Source organism: Nyctereutes procyonoides, unplaced genomic scaffold, assembly GCF_905146905.1.
Source record: "Nyctereutes procyonoides isolate TBG_1078 unplaced genomic scaffold, NYPRO_anot_genome, whole genome shotgun sequence".
Classification (NCBI taxonomy): Eukaryota; Metazoa; Chordata; class Mammalia; order Carnivora; family Canidae; genus Nyctereutes; species Nyctereutes procyonoides.
In genome coordinates this window covers 2,770,942-2,793,491 of record NW_026575030.1, presented here as the reverse complement: position 1 = coordinate 2,793,491, position 22,550 = coordinate 2,770,942, and the positions used below count along the sequence as shown (strand labels likewise).

At 36.6% G+C, this 22,550-nt stretch overlaps 1 protein-coding gene across 16 annotated transcripts in view; it reads right to left on the bottom strand.

Annotated features, from left to right (window-relative positions):
• NCKAP5 (NCK associated protein 5) overlaps window positions 1-22,550 on the bottom strand; it is a 947,559-nt gene that overhangs the window by 405,494 nt on the left and 519,515 nt on the right. The gene's annotated exons all lie outside the window — the stretch shown is intronic.

Sequence of the window (22,550 nt, the reverse complement as noted above, 5' to 3'; positions counted from 1 at the left end):
TACTTTTTGAAACTCTTTAGGTTGCTTCATTCCTCTGCAGCTCAAAATTGGGCTGTGTCTGCTTTAGCCATTTTATTTGCATGAGCAGTTCTTCAAACGACCAAAACATAGTCAATTCACCAGCATTTCACCATGCCAACCAGTGGTACCACCACCAAACTCTAACAGAGCATGCTGGGTTCCATGATTAAAACCCAGTGAATCCCAACTACTGTTCAGTACATGCCTACACAGGCCCAGGAGCAAACAGACATGGGGTCCCAAGGGAGGATCTCTACACCTGTTTTATTTTAATAATGTTTTTGTTATTGCTATGTTTAAATTTCCCACTTAACACTTAGCTTAAAAGTGTTTTTTGTGTTTTTTCCCGTTCCTCTCTCAACATGTTTATATTAAGCTTTCACAAGCATGGAAATAAAACATAAATCCTGATCATTCAAGCCAAAATACAACCATATGTGCTCTTCTCACCTACCCACTATCCTTGTATTTTATTCCTTCTTTCCCTTGGCAGATGTCTTCCGTTAAAAAAAAAAAAAAAAAAAAAAAAGAAGCTGACTGTATTCGAAAGGGAAAGCAAAGCGTGGGCTATACTAGGCAACAACGGTTAGGAGCTATCAAGAAAGAGGGGCCACTCTACCGCATATTTGCAAAGGCATAAGGACCTGCTCAGTGGTGATTATCTGAGGCATACCTATTAGGCATCTGCCCAGGTGCTATTTTTACCCACTCTCCAGAGGGAAGATAAATGCTTTGTTCCCATTCATGCAGATGCCAAATAAAGGTCACCCTCTTTCAGAAAACATATGAAGAGTGATATTTGTGTTCAGTCATTTTTAGGTAATGACTTTCTTCTTTTTCTTAAATGCTGTTGGGAAGTGGTGAGGCAAAACTTGTGTGACTGCAAAAATAGCACTTTTTAAAAAATATGGTTAGGCCAGACTATTGAAAGAGAGACTAGAATTGTGAAAACAGCTGCTTTGGAAGTTTCAAAAATTTTATTGACTCATAAAACGTTGCAATGAGAAAGAATCCAAGAATTTATGGTAGAAACGAGGAAACTGAGGCCCTAGGAAATTAAGGGAATTGCTCAAGGTCATTTAGTATCTTATTCATAGGGCTGAAGCCAGAGTAAAAATCAGTCTGGTAGGTTTTCTAGTACATGCTATTGTCTCACTCTTTTAAAATGCCAATCTTTTTGTTAACTTGGTCTTATATGGGAGCAATTTTAGCCTTCTCCACTGCTGCCTGAGTCCAAAACAATGTAGTGTGAAAAGGTCATTTTTAAATTACCAAAGCTTCCAAAAACATTGGGTCAGAAGGGATCAGCTAAACACTCTTGCTGCTTCCAGGTAAAGTCACAGCAAACTCTCTCCACTCTGCAAAATCCCAAAGGGTAGGAGGGCCCACAGCCAGTCCCCATAGCCTCTGTGTTATTGCCTAACTTTACAGGCTACAGGCGAGAAGGGCATTGTTGGGCTCCCTCTGGTTTGGTGGGTCACAGCTATGTCTGCAAGTCAAATCAGAAACTCCACACTCATGCATTCTGCTTTGCCTGAAAGCTGTATTACTGCAATGTTGTAGGATATAGTACTAATTTCATTTTAGAAATTTAAATTCTTCCTCAAAAGAGGCAGAGTAGCTCACTCTTTAAAGGAGCTTTGCAATGAATGAAACTACGCAAAATGTCAATAGCATGCATTAATTTGACATTAGTCAATCCATATGTTCATTTGCTGAATTTTCATGTGGAGAGTTTTGTATAATAGCGGCCCATCTTCATGGAGTAGAGAAAATGTCCTTAACAAACCTCCCACACTGCCCAACAGTCCTGGAAATCTGTCCATAATGAGCCACCTCCAGTCAGACATTTAGGGAGTACCCACTATGAGGTGTGTCCTATGCTATTTCTGCAGATAGAGCTATAGATAGAATTCTCACCCCTGGGAAGCTCAAATCCAATAGGAAAATAGACCTTTAAGAAATAAGTCAGGTTTCATCGAAATGGTTTTATTGGGACTCATTTCATCATCGTATTCCTGCCCATCTATAAGGCACATTCCTCTTAGGTAGGAAATAACCTGTAAGCATCACTTAGGTTACCTCCTAACTCGAGGTAACAATAAGACTTAGCCACTCCTATCATTTAAAGAAATGAGCTTCAGGACACCTGGGTGGCTCAGTGGTTGAACATCTGCCTTCAACTCAGGGCATAATCCTGGAGTCCTGGGAAGGAGTCCCACACTGGGCTCCCTGCAGGGAGCCTGCTTCTCCCTCTGACTATGTTTCTACCTATGTCCCTGTCTCCCTGTGGGTCTCCAAGAAAAATAAATAAAATCTATTAAAAAAATAAAGAAATGAGCTTCTTTCCAATAGTCTAATAGGTAACTATCTTTTCTATTGGATATAGTTATCTTACTTCAGGCCTAAATCCCTCATGCTGTAATTCATGTTCTCTTTCCTTCTTTTATTGACTCTTCAAGGAAGATGAGCATTTAATAGTTCCACTAATTTAATATGAAGACCATGTTAGTTTCCTGTTTTCTGGGATTCATAAGTTGAAGACCATGTTAGTTTCCTGTTTTCTGGGATTCATAAGTCTGATTTAAAAGTAACTAAGTAGTGTGCATAATTCTCCACTGTGTATGTCCTAATCACAGAAGTCTGAAAATTGTACATAGCAGACACTCAGAAATATCTGCCAAGATAATGAGCATTTTAGTCAGGTTTTGACCAGAACAGAGGATGCCAAAAGAGTGTGTGTGCTTTCAACTCAACATTCCAGGACAGCATCTCTCTTTTCAACAATAGTATTAACAATACTAACAATAGTATTCCAGGGAATCCCTTGAGGGACTAAGAACCATGTACTGACAGATATATTTCTTTACCTCTTCTTCATGACCTAGGATCAAACAAGTTCACCAGCACACTAGAAGTTTTCTTTTTTTTTTTTTTTACACTAGAAGTTTTCAACTTGAATGAATGAATGAATGAATGAAAAAAGGAGTTTCCATTCTCACTAAATGGCCCTTCTTACATAAAATTTTCTTTAATATTTGAGAGAAATTGCCATGGCCTATAATTTCTTCTTTATCAAGTCTACCTATGTTCATTCTTTTTTGCCTTCCTCCATGTCTTTGTTAAGACCCAACCATTCACTCTTGCATGGACTTTACAAAAGAAGCAATTCCACCAAACTCTTCTTGAGAATGAATAAAAAATCCTCGATCATGTATGATAAGGCTTCAAATTATACAAACATTAATTTAAATAAAGTCATCTCCCTGAGTGCCTCAGGATAAAAGTGCTTTATAGAATTCAGATATTTTCTTGGTTGTAATGTATCTAAAAGCTATACAGTTAGATCTTTAAACTCAGATGAGGTGATGTGTGCTACAGAATTTATAGAAACAAAATTCTACAAAGCAATGTGGTAATAATATGTGCTACTGAAAACCAAGATATTGTAAATTATCTTCAGTACTAAATCAAGGAATCAGTGACTCTCAACCATTAAATCAGTAATGCTTTCTATACAGACCTGTATCTCCTGTGTGCTTGCAAATGTAAACTATTAGTTACCTCCCAAGGATATGGAAAGTAAAATACTAGAAAGTGTTAAGTTCATAATGTTGCTCTATTTTTAAAATTTCATTTATACTTTTTGTGAAGGTTTTCAAAATTTGTTTCACTTAAGGATACCTATTTGTTACAAAAAAAAAAAAAAAAGAAACCCAGCTATAGTAATTTTGAGTTTGGTATTTTTAAAGGTCTTTTTCAAATGAAGGATTCTTTCAATTTCAATTAATTAAGGATATAAAAATATTTATCAAGAATATATTTCATTAGGCATTTTCAATGGAATCAAGTCTTTTTTTAAAAAAAATTAGAAAACCAAGTATTAAAACATTTTCATGCAAGTATGTTAAGGAAAATCTTAGAATGAAGCTAAGAAAAAATAATAGCAACATAAATTCAATTATTGTGCCAAGTAGCCACAGAAACATGGTCATTCAAGTAAATAAATTATTCTGATTTTGCTCCTCGCTGACACAAATTACTCATTTCCTTGGACTTGATACAAGAAGGCTTCAGAGGAAAAGAAGAAATGCAATCAAAGAGCCAAAAAAAAAAAAAAAAAAAAAAAAAGCACATTACTCATCGTCTGCCAGCCTTGCAGTAACTGAGGTTTACTATCATCCCTCATCCCCCACAGCATTGCAGGAGATGTACATGAGCCAGACTCTTACATGCTTAAATGATCTCATTCATGGTCTAGATTTCCTTTTGTGGACTCCTGTGACAGTTTTGAATGGTGCCATTGTGACTTGCAACCAATTGCAAAGTGCTTTTAGTTATTTGTTGCTAATTAAGTATTGAAGTTTGCAAATGACATACTTAAAAAGCTAATTCAGGTTCATTTCCAAAATAAGCAAGGGTGATAAAGTACTAACAACTAATAAATCCTGGGCATCCACCAACCAGAAAGAACTCTGCTGCTGTCCAGGTACTGGGGGTGGGGGGGGAGCGCATGTACTAGAAAGGGAATGTATTAGTGCAGACAGCACTGAGAAGGAGGCTTGAGAAACCTAAACTTCCATCAACCAGGAGAGAAGTATCATAGCATTTTAATAACCTAGTACATCTAGCTATTAGGGTGAAATAAAGGGAATATCACTTTGGATAAGCATATTAGCCTCACCCGCATATTTCCTATTGTGTTTTCTTAAAGAGGAAAGGAAGTGGGATGGAATGCTGGAAGTTACACATAACCCATAGCTTTTCTCATCTGTCCAAGAAGTATGTCACATATAAAGTACAAGGGCAGGGTTACAATTCTGCCCTTCTGGTCTCACACACTGACTTAGTGCTGCTAGGGCTGCCATAACAATAAAGCCACAGACTGGGTAACTAAACAACAACCTACATATTGGGTAACTATCTCAGAGTTCTGGAGGCTAGAAGGGTTATCAGGGTTGGTTTCTGGTGAGGACTGTCTTCCTGGCTTGTAAACAGCCACCTTCTCACTGTGTGTTCATATCATCTTTCTTCTGTGTGCACATGGAAAGAGAATGAGCCCTGATGCAGCTTCTTCCTCTTGTAAAATCACAATCCTGTCAGATTAAGACACCCCCTATGACCTTATTTAACTTTATTTATCTCCCCTAAAGGCCCTATGGCTTTACAGTCACATTGGAAAATAGGGCTTTAACATATGAATTTGGGGGGATACAATTAAGTCTGTAACACACACCCAGTGAGAAAAAGAGAGAGAGGTCTGCCCCTACATATTCTCTACTCTGACCAAAGTAAATGAAAGTGAATTCAGAAGTATTGGTGGAAACAAACAGCCTCTAAAAGCAGGCTTCCACTGTAGAGTTTCCTGTCCAGGTCCTTGTCCTGATTCAGATCTCACTGAGGCCTGGGATACCTTGCTTAAAACCATACCTAATCACTGCCCCTGTGTATCCAATTTATTAATCAGAAAATACTCATTGAATAGCAATTGTATTCCTAGACCAAGGGTATATACAAGAAGTATAAGATTCACATGGTTTAGGGGGAGATGAATGTATGTATGAATCAACCAGTGGATAAGATCAGCTCATTTCTATTTAATCAGTGAACCAGAATCTTCATGACAGCCATGTGGAATTTGCAAGGTAGAACAACACCTTACAAATACTGCTATCATGACCACTCTCTCATGTCTCTATCATGGCCTTTATGGAAACAAGGATGTTTTCTATCACAAAAGCATAACTCAAAGCAGACTGGGCCCTAGTACCTTTGGTGCAGGGAGGAATGATGTAAATGAAGTTGTTCCTTCTTCATTGTAACTAGTTCCTATTGCACTCAAGAGCCTTATTCATCATGTATTGCTATGAACATTTGGGCAACAGGATGTTTAGATAAAAAAATACAAAATAGTGACCACAGAGTAAAAAATAAATTATTGGAAAATCACATGATGTTTTAATTCTAGGAAAAGAGGGACACAGCAGAGTATTAGAACCTCCCAAAAATAGAAACCAAGATTACAAATGAATTAAGGGAGTATTTGAAAGGACACTGAAACAGAATTCTGGTTGGGATACAGAAGTACAAATTCTCCATACAAAAAATAAAATAAAATAAAGGAAGACCAAGGGTAATACGACATATAGAAAGAGTCTAAAACTTTGGAAGGACAATACAGTACTTACTTGTATTATGGCCTTAGCTCTCTGAGCCTCAGTTTACTTGTCTGTAAATAGGCATGATGCTATTTATTTCACTGGTTAACTTAAGGATTAAGTAAATACACCTATATATAGGCACATATACTCAAAGAATATCTGTTACAGTGCCTGATAATACACAGTAAAAAACATTCAGTATCTGCTGAAGGAATAGATGAATAGTATGATTAGTAGCCTTACTTTTGAGGCAAATTTTCAGTTGTAACCACCAGCAACAATAATGGGACTGCCATTTTCAGTAAGACATAAAACTATTAGAACCCCTTCCAAGCCTTTGTGCAGACAGATGAGTAGCAGCCATTTAGTTTAATATGAAATTATTGTTAGAACTACCCTATAATTTGCCTCCTACAAATGTCCAGATGCCGCTACATTGGGCCCAAGGTCACCATGGTGGAGCTGACTGTCTCATAGCAGATTGTTTTGTTTCTATTAGAACTGACCCAAAGCCAGATGTTTGCATGGAGTCTACTGCCGGCCTTACACTTTCACCAATTTTTAGTATGAAACTTGTCCCCAAATGATAGGCCAGAGGGCAATCAAAGCAGTTATCCTTGCTGAATTCTGTTTCCAGCTGTTCCACAAGATTATACTTCCTTCTTCGGGGAAAGTTTTCTGCCAACTTATCAGAACAGTGTCTTTCTGGCTAAGCACCATAGCATTTGTGTTGTAGACTTCAGGCAGTAGGCCAGTGCCCTTGCCTTGGATGCTGTTCAAATAAGAATCATCTCTTCTTTGAAGGATGGTTTGAAAATTGTTTTTTTTTTCTCCTTGAATATGTTTTGAGCTGGTGTTAATTCTACAAAGTGGACAGACAGCTAAAGCCTTTGAAGTTGCTAAATATACTTTGAGAGCAAAACATAATTTTTATAGGATGACTAAGGTTCAGTTTGTATTTCACTTAAGCTGCTGTCAATATTTGCAAAGCCAAATGTAAAAAGCAATAAAATATATCAAACCATGTGAGCAAAACTGAAGGTCTTGTAGTAGGGAGTTGTAGAATTTTTAAAATATTTTTCTGCCATAGAATCTTTTTTGTATATTTTTTATTGGAGTTCAATTTGCCAACATATAATACCCAGTGCTCATCCCATCAAGTGCCCCCCTCAGTATCCATCAGCCAGTCACCCCATCCCCTGGAGTTGTAGAATTTAACATAATAGAGTCCTATCCTAGACATGAGATGCAAAACTCTGGGCCTTGAGTTCTAGAAGGCTCCACTCTGATGCTGCTATAGCCCCTGTTTTCTACCAGGTTAGGATTCCTTAGAGTCAAGAGGATATGCCCATACAAAGTCTGTGTCTCCCCTCTGTTTCATCATGCTCTGGGTACTAATGAACCAGGGAATTTCCTTCTGAATGTCCCTGAGCCGCTTTCAGGACCATTAGAGGCCTCTGTGTGCACCTGTATCCCAAGAAATGGCAGCAGGCAAGGAGTGAGGACAGGGAAGAAAGCTAAAAGCTGGAGTGTACACAGGGTGCACTAAATCACCTGGTGGTATGGGAAGATGGGTGCTTGGGGTGGGGAGAGAAAGAGAAATGACCAAAGGATTAGGCTACAGGCTGGGAATTAGAAACTGGCTGTCTGGTACCACCATGAGTCAGGACAAAACACCAAAGTATCAGAGAATTTCAAAATTTGATCTTCCAGGACCTGATAAAGGTATATTCATCAAGTAAGGAAGTAGAAAATATTTCATTTGGCAGTTTGCTAGCTTGCTTTAAAACTTTCACATAAAAAAATAAAATAAAATAAAACTTTTGCATATTTGGAATATGGAATGTGGCCACCACTTGTACACTTGTCCTAGGTCCTATTTTTGTGAAAGGTCTATTGAAATTAGCTTTAAAAATTACAGGCATGTTACTGAGAGAATAATTGGATTAAGTTCTGTTAATTTCTTTAGCAAAACTAAGATTACAGCTAATAATCCACAATAAGAAATAATATGTTTTTGAGGTTCTTTTTATAAAGATTCTATTTATTTATTTGAGAGAGAGAGAGAGAGAGAGAGAGAGAGCAGTAGGCAGAGGAGCAGAAGGGAAGGGACAAGCAGACTCTGTGTTGAGCAAGGAGCTCAATGCAAGGCTCAATCTCACAACCCCAGGATCATGATCTGGACTGAAATGAAGAGTCAAACAATTAACTGAGCCACCCAGCACCCTTCTTTTTGTTTTTAATGAAAAATTAAAAACTTTTACAAAAGTAGAAGTTAGAGTATAGGAGACTTTCATATGCCCAGTATACAGGTTAATTATAACTAAACCAAGGTCAATGAGGCTTCATCCTTTCTCCTGATCCTCCCTCACAATTATTGAAAGCAAAGCACATGCTTATGTTACTCCAGTTTTTATATTTAAAATGTGAAGTATTCTTTTAAAAATGCACCCATATACCTCTACACCTAAAAACATAAACTATATCAAATGTTCAGAAAGTATACAAATCTTTCAACCAATCTCAGATTTTCCAATATTTCCTTTGTTTTCATTTTACTATTTCTTTAAATCATGATCCAGATAAGATCCCTGTGATGTCTCTTAATCTATGCTTTCCTCACATCTTTTTTTTTTTTTTTTTTTTTTGCAGTTTATTTATTGACAGGAAAAAAAAAGGCTGTTTTTCCTGCAAAATTTCCCATAGTTTGGATTTTGCCCAACCTATTCTCATGATGTCTTCCAAAACTGGTCATTAGATCTACAGGTTGATTAGATTCAAGGTCAATTTTTGGCAGATGTTTTCATAGATTGTGTTGGGTATCTCTACCAGACACATAATAGAAACTATCTGAGATGTTAGCAGCCAATGATGATTGCTGCCTAGATCCATTATTTCATGCAGAGTTGCAAAATAAATTCTAATCATATCATTATTTTTTTTTATTAGCGGAAATATCCTATTTAAAGAAACTTCCCCCTTCCCCCCAACTCAAAAGTGATTTAGTTACGGTTCTTAGAAGAGAGACAGCATAAATGCTTAATCCTTTTCTGTTATTTATCAGTTTTGAAAATAATGAATGAGTTGGTTCCTTAGAATCCTCCAACAGTTGTGTTGGGGTTGTTTTATACCATGATTGTGAAAGCATTTCAACATAGCTGATCCATTTCAATACACTGCAGTCATTATTGATGCACAAATGGAGACAATTTTGACTGATGGAAGCCTTTTCAAATTGGATCATGGGTCCTTTTAACAATTGTCTCTGGATAACAACATCAACACTATATACAAAATATGGTTATGAAAAATAATTTTTTTGTTTTTTTTCCATATAACGAATTTATTTTTTTCCATTTTTATTTTTATTTGACAAATAACATCGTATTAGTTTTAGGTATACAACATACTGTGTTTTTTTGTTTTTGGTTGTGTGTGTGTGTTTGTGTGTTTGTCATTAATACATGTTGTTATGATGTATAAACTTCTATGTCTGGAAGTCACTTAGAATGATTTTGTGTATGTGTGTGTGGTTTTGTTGCCAACTAAATTTGCAGTTAGATGTATTTGTTTTGTTGTGCTTTCATTTTTTAGGAAATTTTAAATTAGATGTTCTATTATAATTATATTAAATATTCATATATTTCTAAAGTAAAATTCTTAAAGTTTATTCAGAGTAATCTAGCTTCTATTCTTGTTCCATTTTCTGTTCTCTCTGACTCTCTGTAGCTAACTATTTTTAATGTTTTACTCCGTCCTTCTAAATACATCTCTTTCCATGTATTTTACAGATGCATATCCACACATGTACACAAATCCCACTCACTTCCTTGGATAAATTATAGCATAATGAACACCTACTTTTCTCTACCTCATACATTTTTCTCTTCCTTCTAACTTGATAATTACATTTATATGAAAATAGGAGAAAATATTGATTGAATATTGAAAATGAAGAGGAAATCTAGATGAGTATTTTGGAGAAGTGATACAGTGGAAAGGATGGTGAACTCCATAAATCATCGTATTTTCATCCACCATTCATATCAAATTTAACTAAAGATCAGTTTTTCAAATTGTTAAAGGTTCAAGGAATTAAATCAAGCAATTCTGGGAAAGGACACACTGATATATGAATTTAATTATTATAAAGTTTTATAAGTTTTATAAGTTTCAGTGAATGGACTTGAAACATTATGCCTAAAACAACATTTTGTGTCTTATACTAAATGACAGAGAAGCTTGTTAGTCATTTAGAACATATCCCAAGCAATAAATAAACACACAAAAGATTCTCAACGACCTTGGAAAAAAATTTCAGAAAGTAGTATATATTCAAAACACTGACTGTATTTACTTACTTTCTACAAACACAAAGACTGAAGTCAATACTGACTCTGAGAATTCTAACATTTATTAATTTTTGTAGTATACAATAGGAAGAGAATATATGTCAAGGGACAAACAAAACTGAATTGAATCCTGGTTCAGCTGTTCAGTGGCTGTGTGACCTTTTGCAAATCATTTAAGTTCATAGGGCTTTATTTCTCTTATCTATAAAATATGGATGCTAATACTTCCTCATGGAATTGTAAGCGATGAGATTATATGTTTTAAGCACCCCAAAAGCCCCCAAGGGTACAAGGTCAATACCCAGTAAACATTAGCTCATTTTCTCTTTTGTGGATAACAAACAGATTAATGGCTAACAGCCAGGCTACCGAAGTTCAAATCACAGCTATTATATATTCAAGCTGTATGGCAATGGGCAAATTATTTAACCCACAAAGGCCTCAGTTTTGTCATCTGTAAAAGAGAGATAATAGAATCATCTTCCATGGAGGGTGGCTTTAAGAATTAAATTCCATGTAATATTATACTTTCTCTGTGAGAAAGGGACATTTTTCCATTTTGTTTCACTGCTATATCCCCAGTACCAATAATAGTACCTAATACCTGGTAAGTTCTTTTTATTTATTTATTTTAAAGATTTTATTTATTTACTTATGAGAGACCCACAGAGAGAGGCAGAGACATAGGGAGAGGGAGAAGCAGGCTCCCAAGAGGGAGCTTGATATGGGACTGGATCCCACGACCCCAGAATCATGACCTGAGCCAAAGGCAGATGCTCAACCACTGAGCCACCCAGATGCCCCAGGTAAGTTCTCTTTAAATGTTAATAAAAGAATAAATGAGTTCAGCATATCTATCTTATGTATCTTATGTTTAAAGGGTCTTCATAGAAATTTCAAGTGGGCGGCTTTGTTGCATTTCACATCTAACAGTTCTCTCCTTGTGCATTTAGACTTTGTCCTTCTCCTCCCCAGATTTTATTAAATGATGGATGTTCTCACTGTCATTGCAACCCCCAAGGTCCTGGCCTTTCCTGAACTGGGCTTTACATGCATTGAGGCGGTAACTACAGCCTTACTACTCTACTACTCAATTCTTCACTCAAGAGAGGCTGCTTAGAAAGTCTGGGTCTTCAGAAACTTGAAGCCACTCAAATCTATTACAAAGACCTGTAGGGTATTTCCTGATAACATAGTGTGTGCTTTGGTGATTGTTTCTGAAAAGGCAATAGACTTGTAAGCGTTATGTGTGTCGTGCATATTGGAAGTATACTAAATATATTACTACTTCACCGGGGACTCTCTTGACAATAATGTGAATTGCTGAGGGAATAGAAATCAATTCTTGGAGTGTTTTCTGACATCAAAGGTGACCGCTGGGCTTCAGGAAAAAGGTTCAAAGTAAGATTGACTTGTGTGATTGAGATATTCAGAAGATCAACCTGCAAAGGTAGGCCTGCCATTCTCTCACTACCCAAGATGCAAGGGGATGATGAAGGCCTAAATTTAAACAGCTAGAGTGCAGATAAGGGCCTTAACGTGACTGAGCGTCAGCCATACACAACTGTTAGCAGCTTCTGAAACCCATCACGAATACTCACACCTTTAGACCGATCTTTGTGCTCTATTCTCTTAACCTAAAATGCCCTTCCTTCAGTTCTGTATTAAATCCTCCTCACCTACACATGCTTCAGTAGTCATCTCAAATAAATCCCTTTCTGGCTCGCAGAGTTTTTCTTAGGTCATTTTTTTTTCTTCCTTTCTTGCAGCAAAGATTTGATTTCTTCTAACAGTTTTTTTTTTTTTTTTTTTTTTTTTTTTCCCCAAGTGCAACCCTTTCTTTACCATAAGCTCCTTAGGGACGGGGGAATGACTTACTTATTTTGTGTCCCTCCACCTTACTGTCAAACTAATTTTGCCATTTTTTAAAAATTGTCATACTTTGGTCTTAGTGTTTCCTAAAAACTTACTCATTATGCAACAATGCTATGTGAGTGGAAAATTTTAAAACTGAATAAAAATAAAACGATTTATGAATCTGAAAATTATTTAGGTAAATAGGATATATAAGAATAGCCAAAAGTTATCCACAGCAGAGGTTCAATAAGTGGTACCTTGGGGCAGCAACATGGCCACTTGGAAATATTTACTATTTCAACATTTACTGAGTACCTACTATATATCAGGCAAGAGCAATAAAAAGTTTAACGTCTACTGGGGGAATATATCATATTGAGGTCCAAAACCACCAGCAAGAAAAACATATACTATGTATTTATAGTCTGAATAATAATTAAGGGAGGAAAGTGGAATGTTTTTAAAAACATCAGCAAGAATGTGAATCTGGAACTGGGTTTTATTAGCTAAATACATACTGTCCGAGTCTATAGCAAAGGGAAAATCTGGGTCATCTCAGCTAAATTCAATGACTACACGGTTCAAGTAATAAATATAATTGTATTTCTGTAGTAGTCTAGATGTCTGGAAGTACCAATTTAATCACGAGTCCAGCTGGTTTGATAATACAGTGCAAAAATATACTAAGAAAGTAGAGACCATAAAAGAGGCATGGCGCTAAAGAGAGACAACTACTGAAACTTCCTTTTGAATTCTGAAATGGGAAAACAGAGGCCACCAATTTCTCCTTTAAATGTGGTATAATTTCACTTATCACTTTGGCCCAAATTTCTTGAGTGCAATCTCAGTCAAGTGATGATCAGTTTTAAGAAACACTGTCGATGTCAGAATGTCTATGTTATGATCAAGGCTGAAATCTGATCAAATACAATTGCTTCTAATATCATTTGAATTTTCACTTTTTATCACTGATCATAAACTACAAAACGAATTCATGAGAGAACAGACAGGATTTGACCAGACACCAGAAGTCCTGGGGTCTAGATTGGGATCCACCAGTCCATGTGACCATGAACAAGTGGCTTTGTTTTTTTGTAAGGTTCAATAGTGATATTTATTAAAATTATGATATCATAATATATTTTGCTTGCCATGCCAAAGGTTAGAGTGAAAACTGAATGACATAATGTAAGGAACAGTTTTGGAAACATCATAAAATAAGTAGGGAACCCTGGGTGGCTCAGTGGTTTAGCACCTGTCTTTGTACTAGAGCGTGATACTGGAGACATGAGAATGAGTCCCACATCGGGCTCCCTGCATGGAGCCTGCTTCTCTCACTGCCTGTGTCTCTGTCTCTGTCTCTCTGAATAAATAAATAAAATCTTTTAAAAATAAATAAAAGAAGTATAAAACATCATTTCTGTGACCATGATGTTAATAATAATAAAAATGCTTATTATGAAATATAACAACTTGAAATGTTATAGAGACTAAACATGGCCAAAGAAACTCATCTTTGAGTTCCGTGAAAATATATCCTGTCAATTGCAGCTAACTCCAAATGACAGGTGAAAACCTTTGGTCAGCAGAAATGTGCAAAGAATTCTAAAATACAATTTAATGAAAATCACAACACGTTTCTTTTGTCAGGAGCCCATAGCTTGGGCACAGCTAATTCCCTGCTTTATTCTTGGTAACATTCCTAAAAGCTCAAGGCTGTTCGTTAACAGCAGATGTAGACATTTATAAATAAGAATCATCTTAACTGAATACTTTTTCACAATTACACAAAGGATCCTAAAGAACAGGTCCAAATATTTACGACTAGCATTCAGAGAACACACTCTGTGGGGATACCATTCATTAAAGGCACTGCCTAAGGACCAAAAAGGTAATCAGAAAATTATCCTCACTCCTCAGACTTCTGCATTGCATTTGTCCCATATGCTACCATAGAAGCATTCAAAGAAATGTTATCTCAGGGTCATAAAACACTCTCTGAAAGTAAACTTTACCCTATGGGAAGTAAACTTTTAATGCACCAAATTCCATTTAGCGCCCTGCAGACAGGAATTCTGCAAAGAATATTCTGAAAAAGGCAACTCATCTTTTATAGGTGAGTGCTCTATCATAGAAGCCCAGGAATGGGAAATTGGGTCTTCATCCTCCCAGGCCATCATGGTTTATAACTCTAAGAATGATGACTATTATCAAAATTTTAAAAGATTCACAGGAACGGCCATTCTACAACCTCTCTTGGAAGCAAATTTCTATCATAAACACACTATCTTTAAAATTCTTCCATGTTTAACCTAAGTCTTTCATAGTACACCGTTGGCTGCACCTTTCTGCTCCAGTGAAGATATTCATTCATTCATTCATTCATTCATTCATTCTTCAAGCAGCAAATACTTATTTGATATATACTATGGCAAACGTTACTGTTTGTCATGCAAGAAATGTATGGGGGTGTCAGAAAAGTTTTCCACCCTTTAGGCAACAATAACCTTGATCTCTTTATTTAGATTATTGTTAAGAACAATGTTTGGAAACAGATGCCAATTTGCAGAAAATGTGGAGAACAGAAAAACATATTAAACTGTCCCAAGAATAGCAAACGAAAATTTTAAACTAAGAAACTGTAGTCCAAATGCTCTAGGTTCTTCAATAGGTATTTGAAAGAAAAGCAAGTGCTAGAAGGTAATCTATTTTTCAAAAAAAAAAAAAAAAAACAACTAAAATATATAATCAGTTTTATAACAAACAGCCAAGGCTAAACTTCAGTGTCTGGAGATGCACAACAAGTGGTAACATTATTAAAAACACAAAGAGGTTATTGCTATAAAGGCAGGATATTATTGGGGGAAGTGAAGGTTGAGATTGGGAAGAGGCCCCCAGGGTCATTCTGGGTGCCTTGCAGAATTCTTTCTTGACTTGATATTGGTTACAAGAGTGTTCGTTCCCTTAGAAAAATAATTCATTAAGGGTGCCTGGGTGGCTCAGTAGGTTAAGTGTCTGCCTTTAGTTCAGATCATGATCTCAGGTCCTGGGATCAAGTCCCACATGGGGCTCCCTGCTCAATGAGGAGTCTGCTTCTCCCTCTACCCCCTCTACTGCCCTGCTTATGATTTCTCTCTTTCACGTGCTCTCTCATAAATTAATTAATTAATTTGGGGAAAAAAGAGTAATTCATTAAGCTAGTTATTTTTGTGTGTGGTTTTCTATATCTATGTTTTGTTTTTCAAGAAGCATATGCTTACATGGAATAACTCCTACACATCGATAGTGAGAATGCCAAATTGCACAGCAAATTTCAAAGTAGAAAAAGTTTGGCAGTTTCTTATAAAGTTGAATGTACACTTTCTACAAAACTCTCTAATCTCATTCCTCGTTATCTGCCCAAGAGAAATGAAAACACTGAAACTAGAGCATGAAAGTTCCAAGTTTATAGCAACTTTATACTCACCCCTAACTGGAAGAAACCCACAAATAGCTGAATGGATAAACAAATAGATGCTTTTATACAATGGGATATTACTGACCAATAAAAGGGAACGAACTATTGCCACATGTAACAGCAAGGATGTATGTCAAAAGACACATTGAGTGAAAGAAACCAGACACAGAAAGTGAACTACTTTCTAATTTCAATTATATGATTTTCTGGAAAAAGGAAAACTACAGGGAGAAAAATCAAATCAGCCATTGCCAGGGGCTTAGGATATGGAGTCTTAACGGAGAACAAAAGGAAATAAGGGAACTTTCCAGGCACAGGAAAATATCCTATATTTTGATTTGGTTACATGATGGTATATGCTTGTCAAAACTGATTAAACTGTACACCTAAAAAAATAGATTTTCTGCAGATCTGACCAAAAGAGTGTTTATTATTGAGAGTAAGAATGAATTTAGTTTCCAATTTTAAAATAAAATGGATTCTATATCCTGTATGTAATTTTTTTTTAAAGAAAAAAAAAAGTATTGGGGTGGGGATAGGAACACAGTAAGAGTATAATGAGTAATTTAAAAAAATATTTAGAAGAGAAACTAAATCACTGTTTTTGTTTTGTTGGTTTTTTTCTGTTGTTGTTTTACTGATGGCTGTTTCTTCAGAGAGATTGTTTAAAACTGAAAACAATTTCGGATGTCATAAAGCTCTCTCTGTTCAGGCTTTTTCCCAAACCAGTTCAAATAAATCCTAAAGCAGACAACATCAGAGCCAAGAGCAATAATGATTATGTCCACTGCAGAGGATCGTAGCTTCCTTTTGCCAGTCAAGTTCCTTGGTATTCAATTTCAGCTGTCCTCTACAGAAATACCTCATCTGGGCTTGGCAGTTTTCTAATCTCAACTTCTCCAGAGTCAGGTAACCAAAATAGACATGGCAAGAGCCCAACCTCACAGAGCTTCATCGTGATCACGGTGAAGTGTGGAGAGTAAGATAGTTCCCTCCACGTCCCTAACACAAAAGCCTGGTTGTTAGAACTTCAAGAAGGCATGGTTACAACAATATAACTATAGTTTCACTTAAGTAATGTGCTTCAGTTGAAATACACTGCCTTTTAAAAACCATAAGAACTATAAAACTATAAGCAATCCAACTTCTAGTTAGAAGTGGAGCTAGAATCAGGTCCTAAGAAGCTCCATTTAATAGGATGGTGCTCTTTGAAATAAATTTGGAACTACACTCTGTGTTAATACTGTTTTTTTCTACCAGGGACAAATAATGGCAATATAACTTCTATGTTTTTCTATTCAAAAACATATAACTCTGTTAAGAATTTATGGAAATTTTGACAATGTCATCATGTCTTATGCAGAAACAGAAATACAAAGGAATTAAGGAATGTTTAGCATTTAAGTTAGCAGTTGCTCAGGGAGCTGAAAATGGCTTTTTTTTTCCCTCTCTCTCTCTCTCCTCTTATAGTTGGTTTTAGCTTCCCTCTGCTTTGCTCAAGCAAGAGCTTATACACTACATCACTAAGATATAAACTTCTGACATCAAAACATGATCCATATTATGTGAACCAGGCATTTTAAAAGATGCTATTTAAAACCTTTTTTTCCCATCTGTGTGATTTGAAGAAAATTTATCATTTAAGCAATGTTGCTTTTCCATTTTAAACTTCTAGTAGATTTTCTCAAAGGAGATGAGAGGCCTCCATTTTTACAAAAAGTCTCAGCTAAAATTATTGGTGATAGTGTGGAAATAGCAACTCCAAATCAATAGAAAATTATCCTCTATATTCATTAGGAGGAACAAGGCACTCAGGAGAGCCAGCCCCTGTGATAGGTTAAAGTTGACGAAGGTCTGAGATAGAAACAAATGTAGAAGAGAAGCACAAGAGCTCTGTGCTGTTGATTGTCCAAAGGTCAATAGACAGCTTTTCTCATCTAGTTATGTTTTATTCCTTCTAAAGATGTAGAGAAAATGTTCTTTTAATGTACCTGACAGACACAGAGGCAGAAGGGAATACGTGGGTAGAACATTTAAGGGCATATTATCCTCTTCAACACACACTTCTATGCCAGGTGCCTACAGCTTCCAAATGGGCAGCAGAAAATGAACTCTAGGCTTCCATAAAGTCTCTGAGAGCTGATAATGTGAACAGCAACCAGTGAACGAGTTAAGCAGTAAAACCATCTCCATTTATGTCTCCTTGAAGTTCAGAATGCAACCAAATGCACTTAAGCTTAGCAATCAACTGTGATAGGAGAAATCCCCGTTACAGTAAGCAAAGAAATAGCTCCGAGGCAGCAGATAACTGTGTAGGGAGAGAAGGTCAAAATGGGTGCAGAGAAATTCTGGAGGTAGAGGGGGAAAAGCCTAGTCTTCATTTGGGTGATTTTTAACTATTCTTGTCTATTATGGGTGACAAAGCTTAATCGTTCCCTCTACTTAAATTTACACTGCATGGTATAAATACACACACAAACATATGTGCATGCACATGTGTACAAACACACACACAGGGAACATTTCAAGGCTGCAGAGAAACACTAATTGATTCCTGATGATGCTTTGGGTGTGATATGGTTCACTATCAGTAGATCGTTTATAAAATACATCTTCCTGGTGGTGAGACTACCAGGTTGATTCTGATTTACTTTTATTCTTTTTTATTATATTTTATTTATTTATTCATGAAAGACACAGAGAGAGGGGCAGAGCGAGAAGCAGGCTCCCCACGGGGAGCTTGATGCAAAACTCAATCCTGGGACCCCAGGATCATACCATGAGCCAAAGGCAGATGCTCAACCATGGAGCCACCCACACATCCTGATGCAGGTTGATTCTAATTTAAAGCTTCAAACATACTGTAGCACAGAGCTGTCATGTGATAAACATGTGTATTGCTAGTAGCATATAGCTAATTTGTGCTAATTTCATCTGGCTTAATTCATGCCTTTGCATGACAACATACCATTAAAAATATGAAGTCTGTCCTGAATTTGAACAAAATGTCGCTTTACTTACAGCTAAGCTATAAATATAGTTTTTTTCATATATGTACATTATTAGTCTTCTCTTTCTAGAGTCTCCACGTTTTGAGGACACATACTGTATTCTATCTTCCTGTACACACAGTAAAATGTTTGATTGTCTGATAAGAGCAGCAGCTTTCAGCAATAACCTACACATTGACTGGACTGTTTCAAAAGGAATCAACTCAAATACAGGTGCAAATCCTGCTTGGTTTGCGTTAAATCATTAGTCTGTATTGCTTATTTCTTCACAATCTGGTTCTTCCTAATCATTGTTATTCTACGTCAACAGAGCTCCCCCGGTTGGAAATCATGTTCCTGATGTGCTCGTCTAGGTGAATCTAACTGATGCACAAACACCTCATTCACTCAAGGTAATGACACTGGGGGTTCCAACAATAATCTTTACATAGATGGGAAGGTACGATGTGAGCTGCACTCACATCATTAACCTTGGCTGGCTGACATGCACAGTTCAAATGAACAGTTACAGAATTACAGAAGCGTGCAACACAAAGTTAATCCCACATAAAATATGCCCAGCTACGTATACCACTCAGATGACAGGTTAAACAATCACTATGACATCTGGAAAGCATCTTCAATTTGTTTCACCAAATATCAAGACAAAGAAGCCCTAATGATACCACTACCTGCCTCTCAGTACCAGCCTATTGAAATGTTCCTTCATGTATGGGGAAGATTTCATTTGGAAGTATCTTTTCTTCTCTATATATTTATATGAAAGGTTGTAAATGGTCTGAATCAAGCTTGTTATGGCTGCCTGAATTACTCTCAGTGCAGGTAATTTCTGATTTATGAGCTTAGAGCTCATTATGTAATCTCTGGTCACATCTTTATCTCTCTTTTTTCTTTTATTGCCCAAATTTTGGACTGCTGCTGATCATTACACCCTAATCAGAGGTCAAGAGGGAAGAGGGGATTATAAATGAAGGTTTGGTGGTGACATAAAAGAGAACTACTCTTTCAAATGTTTTTGTAGATTTTTATCACCTAAGTGATCCCATTACTCATTACCACAGATAATCACAATGTTCAGGTTTGGCTGGTGCCTTTAAGCCACCAGGCGTATCACCTCACTGAAACTGCATAAAATCAAGCTTTGGACTAAGCCATGCAGCACTGATTCTGACACCTGAACTCTACTTTGCATGTACATCTAATTGTCCTTGCTTCTAACTTCGTTATCTACTTTCCCCTCCAATGCCTCACCTCAACCCAGAATCTCCTTCACTACCAGTTAGATGCCCCTGTGGCAACAACACCATCAACTATACTGGGCAAATACTTCTGGGCAGCTCTGCCTCAGCATCTCATGCCTCTTCACTCCAGGTTAATAAAACAGATATCAGAAAGATGCAGCACGTGCCTATCTAGAGATTCCCGTGAACTTGCTGTAGGGTGCCTGACTTGACAACCATGAGCACTAGAGTTCTATTTACTCATTATCATTTAGACATGAAACCAGCATTCTTCTTTCATGTACTGTGACATTCAGAAATCCCTTAACTTTGTAGACATGAGTGACATTGCATAAGTAGCAATACTTCTATGAATTTTTCCTAATCTGCACCATTTTGGACAATTGTCTATTATATCCTCCAATGCTATCTCTGAAGGGGCCGATGGATGTGTTCTAACATGAGTCTGTTACCAGAGACAATGTTTCACTCCCTGAGGAGTAGTAGCCTTTGTCTAGGAGATAACAATTACATATGATCTAGTCTGCCAGAACTCTTAGAGCTAAATCAAATGCTCACTCTCAGAAAACATGGCAAGCCATGTAAGTACTATTACTTGTCATACCACCCTTCTTGGGGCTCTTATTTCCTATTTTTATGTTATTAGTCCTATTGTGAAGTTACTTTTTATTGTAAGCCACTTCACATCCTTTGAAAAGATGGGATTCTGGCACTAGTTTTCAAAATTAAACTCATCCTATAAGCAATACTCAAAGGAAGTTTACATCTCAAAGAGTCATATACAAAATGAACTCGACTCGTAAAAAAGGAAAAAAAATATGAATATAAAGGTTTTAAATTCAACACAATTATTTGGATTATGGAAATTATTTAGGTGAGCAATTAATTAGCAATTACCATGTCCAAGGGTAATATGCTATATACATGTCCTATAATATGGAGAATTTTACAAAGACTTAAATTATAGTAACAGGATTGTTTAAATAAACATTACCAGAAGCATCTTACAAACCAAAGTTTAAAATGTAAAAGGCCATCAAACATGGTGTAGTGGGCCTACTTAAATTATTGTGTAATTATCTTTTTAAAAAAGTTTTTATTTAAATTCCAATTAGTTACCATATAGTATGATATGAGTTTCAGGTGGACAATACAGTGATTCCACACTTCCATACATGACCCTGTGCTCATCACAAGTGTACATCTTAATCCCCATCATCTATTTCACCCACCCCCTCACCCACCTTCCTTCTGGTAACCATCAGTTTGTTCTCTATAGTTAAGGGTCTGTTTCTTGGTTTGCCCTTTGTTCATTTGTTTTCTTTTTTCTTTAAATTTTACTTAGTTAACAAACAGTGTAACATTCGCCTCTGGAGTAGAATTCAGTGATTCATCACTTAAATACAACACCTAGTGCTCATCACAAAAAAGTGCTCTCCTTAATCCCCATCACCCATCTAGCCTACCTCCCCACCCACCTCCTTCCCTTAACCCTCAGTTTGTTCTGTATCATTAAGAGTCTCTTACGGTTTATTTCCTTCTTTCCCTTTGTGTAATTACCTGTGATATATGCTTTTCCTTACTCCTTTGCTGATTTACATTAGTTGTCTTGCTATAACTGGACTCGAACTCCTTAGTTCCAATGAAGATTTACATAGAGAAACTGATTACAGCAGGAGGAAATGCAGTATGTAAAAACCAACCACTATTTGTTCTACATATAATTATCTTCTCTTTCAGTCTAGGATGTAGCCCTGGCTCTTGTGCAACTCAGATCCATATGGGTATCATCTGATTTATAGCAGATGACCTGGCATCATATAAAAATAATTTACTGTGCCATGTGTCTCACGCCCTGTAAATCAATAGCTTGAATACAGAGACATCTCAATTAGATAGTGCGAGGTAGGGCCGTCTACCTCCTCCTTTCCTGTATCATTAAAATGGCAAACATTACAAAGCAGTGCTTATTTTAGAGCTGCTTCAAAAGTTGGAGGGGGGATATCTATTATTTCCAGTTGGGAGACAAAAAGTGAGAGTTGCCATCAAACCAAATGAAAAATTAAGCAGAATGTTCCTTTCAAATTCAAGTTAGGTCTTTTTAAAGGAAAGAAATGAATGATTTGATTTTTTTAAACTATCGGTAAATGTTTCCTTTAAGTATGAGTAAAAGCTTACTGAATGATTGGATTCACATTCTCTATCTTCCTTAAAATAGAATTATGATGACTGGAAAAATTTCATCCTCCTGGCTGGCATTTCACAGGATATTCCTATAGGTCACACAGCTACCACATCTTACTGGAAAATCCCTTGGAAAGCCATCAAGGAAGAAAAGACAACCAGATCCAATAAAGCCAAGACTATGTGAGGTGCAAATAGCAAGTTTCAACAAATTGGCCCAAATGCCATATGATGGCATGGACAGAGGACAAGGTCTAAGGCGTTGG